Genomic DNA, 10,228 nt, shown 5'->3' on the forward strand with positions numbered 1-10,228 from the left:
ACAACAACTGAAGGTCAGTAAATGGCCCCTTTGTTTTTTCGTTAAACACGATTGGCTTAAACAAAAGCGGACCTTTTAAATTCACAACAACTTTAAGTCATTAAATAATTCCTTTATTTTTTTTTTCAAACACGATTGGCTTAAATAAAAGCGGAACTATTAAAATCACAACTGAAGTTCAGTAAATAATTCCTTTGTTTTTTTTTTTAAACACGATTGGCTGAAATAAAACCGGAACTTTTAAAATCACAACAACTGACAGTCAGTAAATAATTTCTTTGTTTTTTTTGTTAAACACGATTGGCTGAAATAAAAGCGGACCTTTAAAATCACAACAAGTGAAAGTCAGTAAATAATTCCTTTGTTGTTTTTGTTAAACACGATCGGCTGAAATAAAAGTGGAACTTTTAAAATCACAACTGAAGGTTATTAAATAATTCCTTTTTTTTTGTTAAACACGATTGGCTTAAATAAAAGCTGACCTTTTAAAATCACAACAACTTAAATTCAGTAAATAATACCTTTGTTTTTTTTGTAAAAAAGTATGGGCTGAAATAAAAGAGACTCTTAAAATCACATCTGAAGGTCATTTAATCATTCCATTGTTTTTTTTTTGTTAAGCACGTTTGGCTGAAATAAAAGCTGAACTTTTAAAATCACAACAACTGAAGGTCAGTAAATAATTCCTTTGTTTTTTTTTTTAAACACGAGTGGCTGAAATAAAAGCGGAACTTTTAAAATCACAACAACTGAAGGTCAGTAAATAATTCCTTTTTTGTTTTTTTTAAATACGATTTTCTTAAATAAAAGCGGAACTCTTAAAATCATATATGAAGGTCATTAAAGGATTCCATTGTTTTTTTTCTAAAAGCGATTGGTTGAAGTAAAAGCGGAAATTTTAAAACCACAACAACTGAAGGTCAGTAAATAATTCCTTTTGTTTTTTTTGTTAAACAAGATGGGCTGAAATAAAATCGGAACTATTAAAATCACAACTGAAGGTCAGTAAGTGATTCCATTGTTTTTTTTCTAATCACGTTGGGCTTAAACAACAGTGTACCTTTTATAGTAGCCAACCCTGAGGGTCTTTAAGAAATTCCTTTGTTTTTTTTTGTTAAACACGATTGGTTCATGTACAATCGGAACACTTGAGATCACAACTAAAGGCCAGAAAATGCTTCCTTTGGTTTTTTTTAGACAGGATTGGCTGAAATAAAATCGGAAGTCTTAAAATAACAACAACTGGAGGTCAGTAAATAATTCCTTTGTTTTTTTGTTAAACATGATTGGATGAAATAAAAGCGGACCTATTAAAGTCACAACAACTGAAGGTCAGTAAATAATTCTTTTGTTTTTTTTGTTAAACACGATTGGCTGAAATAAAAGCGTAACTTTTAAAATCACAACAACTGAAGGTCAGTAAATAACCCCTTTGTTTTTTTTTTTAAACACGATTGGATGAAATAAAAGCGGACATATTAAAATCAAAACTACTGAAATTAATTAAATAATTAATTTGTTTTTTTTTTTATAAAAGATGGGCTTAAATTAAAGCGGACATCTAAAAATCACAACATATGTTCATTACATAAATCCTTTGTTTTTTTTTTGTCATACACTATTTACAGAAATAAAAGCAAAACTTTTGAAATCACAAAAAATGAAGGTCTGTAAATAATTTCTTTGTTTTTTTTTGTTAAGCACGATTGTCTGAAATAAAAGGGGAACTTTCAAAATCACAACAAGGGAAAGTCAGTAAATAATTCCTTTTGTTTTTTTTGTTAAACACGATTGGCTGAAATAAAAGAGGAACTTTTAGAATCTCAACTGAAGGTTAGTAAATAATTCCTTTTTTTTGTTAAACACGATTGGCTGAAATAAAAGCTGACATTTTAAAATCACAACAACTGAAAGTCAGTAAATAATTCCTTTGTTGTTTTTTTTAAACCCGATTGGCTGAAATAAAAGCGGAACTCTTAAAATCACATCTGAAGGTCAGTAAGTAATTCCATTGTTTTTTTTGTTTAACACGAGTGACTGAAATAAAAGCAAACCTCTTAAAATCAAAACAAATGACAGTCAGTACATAATTCCTTTGTTTTTTTTTTGTTATACACCATTGGCTGAAACAAAAACGGACCTTTTAAAATCACAAAAACTGAAGGTCAGTAAATGATTCCTTTGTTTTTTTGTTAAACAGGATGGGTTGAAACAAAAGCGGAACTCTTAAAATAACAACAGCTGAAGGTCAGTAAATGATTCCTTTTGTTTTTTTTTTGTTAAACACGATTGGCTGAAAAAAAAGCGGAACTTTTAAAATCGCAAAAACTGAAGGTCAGTAAATAATTCCTTTTGTTTTTTTTTTGTCAAACACGATTGGCTGAAATAAAAGCGGAACTTTTAAATTAGCAACAACTGAAGGTCATTAAATTATTTCTTTTTTTTTTTTTTAAACACGATTGGCTGAAACAAAAGCGGAACTCTTAAAATCACAACAACTGAAGGTCAGTAAATAATTCCTTTGTTTTTTCTGTCAAACACGATTTGCTGAAATAAAAGCGGAACTTTTAAAACCACAACAACTGAAGGTCAGTAAATAATTCCTTTGTTTTTTTTGTTAAATACGATTGGCTTAAATAAAAGCGGACCTTTTAAAGTCACAACAACTGAAGGTCAGTAAATAATTCTTTTTTTTTTTTTTGTTAAACACGATTGGCTGAAATAAAAGCGGAACTTTTAAAATCACAACAACTGAAGGTCAGTAAACAACCCCGTTGTTTTTTTGTTAAACACGATTGGCTGAAATAAAAGCGGAACTCTTAAAATCACAACAACTGAAAGTCAGTAAATAATTCCTTTATTTTTTTTTTTAAACACGATTTGCTTAAATAAAAGCGGAACTATTAAAATCACAACTGAAGGTAATTAAATAATTTCTTTGTTTTTTTTTTGTTAAATACGATTGGCTGAAATAAAAGCGGACCTTTTGAAATCACAACAACTGAAAGTCAGTAAATAATTTCTTTGTTTTTTTTTGTTAAACACGATTGGCTGAAATAAAAGCGGACCTTTAAAATCACAACAAGTGAAAGTCAGTAAATAATTCCTTTGTTGTTTTTGTTAAACACGATCGGCTGAAATAAAAGTGGAACTTTTAAAATCACAACTGAAGGTTACTAAATAATTCCTTTTTTTAACACGTTTGGGTGAAATAAAAGTGGAACTTTTAAAATCACAACAACTAAAGGTCAGTAAATAATTCCTTTGTTTTTTTTTTAAACACAATTGGCTGAAATAAAAGCGGAACTCTTAAAATCACAACTGAAGGTCAGTAAGTGATTCCATTTTTTTTTTTGTAAACCAATACTGGCTTAAAAAAAAGCAGAACTTTTAAAATCACAAAAAATGAACGCCATTAAATAATTCCTTTGTTTTTTTTTTGTCAAAAACAATTGGTTTAAGAAGAAGCATGCTTTGTGAAAACAAAGAAACTGTAGGTCATTAAATAATTCCTTTGTTTTTTGTTAAAAACGATTGGTTGAAATGAAAGCGGAACTTTTAAAATCACAAGAACTGAAGGTCAGTAAATGATTCCGTTAGTTTTTTTTTGTTAAACACTATTGGCTGAAACAAAAGCAGAACTTTTAAAATCGCAACAACTGAAGGTCAATAAATGATTCCATTTTTTTTTTTTGTTAAACGCGATTGGCTGAAATAAAAGCGGAACTTTTAAAATCAAAACAACTAAAGGTCAGTAATTAATTTCTTTGTCTTTTTTTTTGTTAAACACGATTGGCTGAAATAAAAGTGGAACTTTTAAAATCACAACAACTGAAGGTCAGTAAATGATTCCTTTGTCTTTTTTTTTGTTAAACACGATTGGCTGAAATAAAAGCGGACCTTTTAAATTCACAACAACTTAAATTCAGTAAATAATTTTTTTGTTTTTTTTTTTAAACACGATTGGCTTAAATAAAAGTGAACCTCTTAAAATAACAACAAACGAAGGTCAGTAAATAATCCCGTTGTTCTTTTTTGTTAAAAACGATTGGCTTAAACAAAAGCGGAACTCTTAAAGTAACAACATCTGAAGGTCACTAAATGATTCCTTTTGTTTTTTTTGTTAAAAACGATGGGCTTAAAAAAAAGAGGACCTTTTAAAATCAAAACAACTTAATTTAATTAAATAATTATTTTGTTTTTTTTGTTAAATACTACGGGCTGAAATAAAATTGTACATTTTATAATTAAAAAAACTGATTTTAAGTAAATAATTCCTTTGTTGTTTTTGTTAAACAATATTGGCTTAACCAAAAGAAGAAATCTTAAGATAATAAAAACTTACTGTAATTAAATAATTATTTTGTTTTGTTTGTTAAAAAAGACTGGTTCAAATAAAAGCAGAACTTTGAAAATAACAACAAATGAATGTCAGTAAATAAAACCGTTGTTTTTTTTGTTAAAAACAAATTGGTGAAATAAAATCGGACCTTTTAAAATCACAAAAAATTAAGGTCAGTAAATAATTACTTTGTTTTTTTTGTTAAAAAAGAAGTGCGTAAACAATATCGGACATCTTAAAATCACAAAAACTGAAGGTTAGTAATTATTTCCTTTTTTTTTTTTGTTAAAAAAAATTGGATGAAAAAAAAGTGGACCTTTTAAAATAATAACAACTGAAATTCAGTATAAAATTCCTTCGTGGTTTTTTTGTTAAACACGACTGGCTGAAATAAAAGCGGAACTTTTAGAATCTCAACTGAAGGTTAGTAAATAATTCCTTTTTTTTTGTTAAACACGATGGGCTGAAATAAAAGCTGAACTTTTAAAATCACAACAAGTGAAAGTCATTAAATAATTCCTTTGTTTTTTTTGTTAAATACAATTTTATTAAATAAAAGCGACTCTTAAAATCACGTCTGAAGATAAGTAAGTTATTACATTGTTTTTTTTGTTAAACAATACAGGCTGAAATAAAAGCGTAACTATTAAAATCATAACAAATGAAGGTCATTAAATACTTCCTTTGTTTTTTTTTGATAAACACGATTGTTTGAAATAAAAGCGAAACGTTTAAAATCAAAATAACTGATTGTCATTAAATAATTCCTTTGTTTTTTTGTTAAAAACGATTTGCTGAAACAAAATCGGAACTTTTAAAATCACAGAAACTGAGTGTCAGTAAATGATTCCTTTTTTTTTTGTTAAACACGATTGGCTGGAACAAAAGCAGAACTTTTAAAATCGCAACAACTGAAGGTCAGTAAATTATTCCTTTTTTTTTTTTTGTTAAACACGTTTGTATTAAATAAAAGCTGAACTTTTAAAATCACAACAACTGAATTTAAGTAATTGATTCATTTGTTTTTTCGTTAAACACGTTTGGCTGAAAAAAAAGCGGAACTTTTAAAATCACAACAGCTGAAGGTCAGTAAATAACCCCGTTGTTTTTTTGTTAAACACGATTGGCTGAAATAAAATTGGACCTTTTAAAGTCACAAAAATTGAAAGTCATTAAATAATTCCTTTATTTATTTTGTCAAACACGTTTGGCTTAAATAAAAGCGAAAATATTAAAATAATAACTGAAGTTTAGTAAATATTTTATTTTTTTTTGTTTGTTTAAAACGATTTGCTGAAATAAAAGCGAACAATTTAAAATAGCAACAACTGAAGGTCATTAAATAATTTCTTTTATTTTCTTGTTAAACACGATTGGCTGAAATAAAAGCGGACCTTTAAAATCACAACAAGTGAAAGTCAGTAAATAATTCCTTTTTTGTTTTTGTTAAACACGATTGTCTGAAATAAAAGCTGAAATTTTAAAATCACAACTTAAGTTTATTAAATAATTCCTTTTTTTTTGTTAAACACGATTGGCTGAAACAAAAGATGACCTTTTAAAATCACAACAACTGAAATTCAGTAAATAATTTCTTTGTTGTTTTTTTTAAAAACGATTGGATGAAATAAAATGACTCTTAAAATCACATCTGAAGGTCAGTAAATGATTCCATTGTTTTTTTTTTGTTAAACACGTTGGGATGAAATAAAAGCAGAACTCTTAAAATCACATCAACTGAGGTTCAGTAAATAATTCCTTTGTTTTTTTTTTTTTAAACACGATTGGCTGAAATAAAAGCGGAACTTTTAAAATCACAACAACTGAAAGTCAGTAAATATTTCCTTTGTTGTTTTTGTTAAATACGATTGGCTTAAATAAAAACGTAACTATTAAAATCACATCTGAAGGTCAGTAAATGATTCCTTTTTTTTTTTTTATAAACGCGATTGGCTGAAGTAAAAGCGGAAATTTTAAAATCACAACAACTGAAAGTCAGTAAATAATTCCTTTTGTTTTTTTTTTTAAATACGATTGGCTTAAATAAAAGAGGAACTCTTAAAATCACATCTGAAGGTCAGTAAATGATTCCATTGTTTTTTTTCTAAACACGATTGGCTGAAGTAAAAGCGGAAATTTTAAAATCACAACAACTGAAGGTCAGTAAATAATTCCTTTGTTTTTTTGTTAAACACGACTGGCTGAAATAAAAGCGGAACTTTTAAAATCACAACAACTGAAGGTCAGTAAACAATTCCATTTGTTTTTTGTTAGACACGATTGGCTGAAATAAAAGCGGAACTTTTAAAATCAAAACAACTGAAGGTCAGTAAATAATTCCTTTGTTTTTTTTTTAAAAAAGATTGTCTTAAAAAAAAGCGGAACTATTAAAGTCACAACAACTGAAGGTCAGTAAATAATTATTTTGTTTTTTTTGTTAAACACGATTGGCTGAAATAAAAGTGGAACTTTTAAAATCACAACAACTGAAGGTCAGTAAATAACCCCGTTGTTTTTTTTGTTAAACACGAATGGCGGAAATAAAAGTGGACGTTTTAAAATCACAACAACTTAAATTAATTAAATAATTCCTTTGTTGTTTTTGTTATACAAAATTGGCTTAAATTAAAGAGGAACTATTAAAAACATAACTTAAGTTTATTAAATAATTTCTTTGTTTTTTTTTTGTTAAACAAATTTTACAGAAATAAAAGCTGAACTTTTGAAATCACAAAAACTGAAAGTCTTTAAATAATTTCTTTGTTTTTTTTTGTTAAGCAATATTTTCTAAAATAAAATAGGAACTTTTAAAATAACAACAAGTGAAATTCAGTAAATAATTCCTTTGTTGTTTTTGTTAAACACGATTGGCTTAAATAAAAGAGGAACTTTTAGAATCACAACTGAAGTTTATTAAATAATTCCTTTTTTTTTTTTAAACACGATTGGCTGAAATAAAAGATGACATTTTAAAATAACAACAACTGAAAGTCAGTAAATAATTCCTTTGTTTTTTTTTTTAAACCCGATTGGATGAAATAAAAGCGGAACTCTTAAAATCACATCTGAAGATCAGTAAATGATTCCTTTTTTTTTGTTAAACACGATTTGCTGAAATAAAACTTGAACTTTTAAAATCACAACAACTGAAGGTCAGTAAATTATTCCTTTGTTTTTTTTTGTTAAACACGATTGGTTGAAATAAAAGCGGACTTTTAAAATCACAAAAACTGAAGGTCAGTAAATAATTCCTTTGTTTTTTTGTTAAACACGATGGGTTTAAACAAAAGCGGAACTCTTAAAATCAAAACAGCTGAAGGTCAGTAAATGATTCCTTTTGTTTTTTTTTTGTTAAACACGATTGGCTGAAACAAAAGCCGAACTTTTAAAATCACAACAACTGAAGGTCAGTAAATGATTCCTTTTGTTTTTTTTTGTTAAACACATTAGGCTGAAACAAAAGTAGAACTATCAAAATTACAACAAATTATGGTAGGTAAATGATTTCTTTGTTTTTTTGTTAAAAATGATTTGACGAAACAAAAGCAGAACTTTTAAATTATCAACAAATGAAGGTCAGTAAATAATTCCTTTGTTTTTTCGTTAAATACGATTGGTTTAAATAAAAGAGGAACTCTTACTATCACAACAGCCTACAGTCATGAAATTATTCCTTTGTTTTTTTTGTTAAAGACTATTGGTTTAAATAAAAGCAGACTTTTTAAAATCACAACAACTGAAGGTCAGTAAATAATTCTTTTGTTTTTTTTGTTAAACACGATTGGCTCAAATAAAAGCGGAACTTTTAAAATCACAACAACTGAAGGTCAGTAAACAACCCCTTTTTTTTTTTGTTAAACACGATTGGCTGAAATAAAAGCGGACCTTTTAAAGTCACAACAACTGAAAGTCAGTAAATAATTCCTTTATTGTTTTTGTTAAACACGATTGGCTGAAATAAAAGCGGAACTCTTAAAATCACAACTGAAGGTCAGTAAATAATTTATTTGTTTTTTTTGTTAAACACGATTGGCTGAAATAAAAGTGGACCTTTTAAAATCCCAACAACTGAAAGTATGTAAATAATTTCTTTGTTTTTTTTGTTAAATACGATTGGATAAAATAAAATTGGACCTTTTAAAATCACAACAAGTGAAAGTCATTAAATAATTCCTTTGTTGTTTTTGTTAAACACGATTGGCTGAAATAAAAGTGGAACTTTTAAAATCACAACTGAAGGTTAGTAAATAATTCCTTTTTTTTTTTAAACACGATTGGCTGAAATAAAAGCTGACCTTTTAAAATCACAACAACTGAAAGTCAGTAAATAATTCCTTTGTTGTTTTTGTTAAACACGATTGGCTGAAATAAAAGCGGAACTCTTAAAATCACATCTGAAGATCAGTAAATGATTCCATTGTTTTTTTTTGTTAAAAACTATTGGCTGAAATAAAATTGGAACTTTTAAAATAAAAACAACTTAAGGTAATTAAATAATTCCTTTGTTTTTTTTTTGTTAAACACGATTTGTTGAAATAAAAGCGGGAATTTTAAAATCACAACAACTGAAGGTCAGTAAATAATTCCTTTGTTTTTTTGTTAAACACGATTGGCTGAAACAAAAGCGGAACTTTTAAAATCACAAGAACTGAAGGTCAGTAAATGATTCCTTTAGTTTTTTTTTATTAAACACGATTGGCTGAAACAAAAGCAGAACTTTTAAATTCGCAACAACTGAAGGTCAGTAAATGATTCCTTTTTTTTTTTTCGTTAAACACGATTGGATGAAATAAAAGCTGAACTTTTAAAATCACAAAAACTGAAGGTCAGTAATTAATTCCTTTGTCTTTTTTTTTGTTAAACACGATTGACTTAAACAAATGTAGAAATTTTAAAATCACAACAACTCATGTTCAGTAAATGTTTCCGTTGTCTTTTTTTTTTAAACACGATTTGCCGAAACAAAAGAGGAACACTTAAAATCACAAAAACTAAAGGTCACTAAATAATTCCTTTGTTTTTTTGTTAAACATGATTGGCTTAAACAAAAGCATAAATTTTAAAATCACAACAAATGATGTTAAGTAAATAATTCATTTTTTTTTTTTTTTTTAAACAAGTTTTGCTTAAATAAAAGCGGAAATTTTAAAATCACAACAACTGAAGGTCAGTAAATAATTCCTTTGTTTTTTTGTTAAACACGATTGGCTGAAATAAAAGCAGAACTTTTAAAATCACAACAACTGAAGGTGAGTAAATAATTCCTTTGTTTTTTCGTTAAACACGATTGGCTGAAACAAAAGCGGAACTTTTAAAATCACAACAGCTGAAGGTCAGTAAATAATTCCTTTGTTTTTTTTGTTAAACACGATTGGATGAAATAAAAGCGGAACTTTAAAGGTCACAAAAACTGAAGGTAATTAAATAATTTTGTTTTTTTGGTTGTTAAAAACGATTGATTTAAATAAAATTAGAACATTTAAAATCACAACAACTGAAGGTCATTAAATAACACCGTTGTTTTTTTGTTAAAAATGGTTGGCTGAAATAAAAGCGGACCTTTTAAAGTCACAACAACTGAAAGTCAGTAAATAATTCCTGTTTTGTTTTTGTTAAGCACGATTGGCTTAAATAAAAGCGGAACTATTAAAATCACAACTGAATGTCAGTAAATAATTTCTTTGTTTTTTTTGTTAAACACGATTGGCTGAAATAAAAGAGGACCTTTTTAAATCACAACAACTGAAAGTCAGTAAATAATTTCTTTGTTTTTTTTTGTTAAACACGATTGTATGAAATAAAAGCGGACCTTTAAAATCACAACAAGTGAAAGTCAGTAAATAATTCCTTTGTTGTTTTTGTTAAACACGATCGGCTGAAATAAAA

This window comes from Artemia sp. Qi Xiang Cuo, chromosome 3, assembly GCF_049724085.1.
Source record: "Artemia sp. Qi Xiang Cuo chromosome 3, ASM4972408v1, whole genome shotgun sequence".
NCBI classification, from domain to species: domain Eukaryota; kingdom Metazoa; phylum Arthropoda; class Branchiopoda; order Anostraca; family Artemiidae; genus Artemia; species Artemia sp. Qi Xiang Cuo.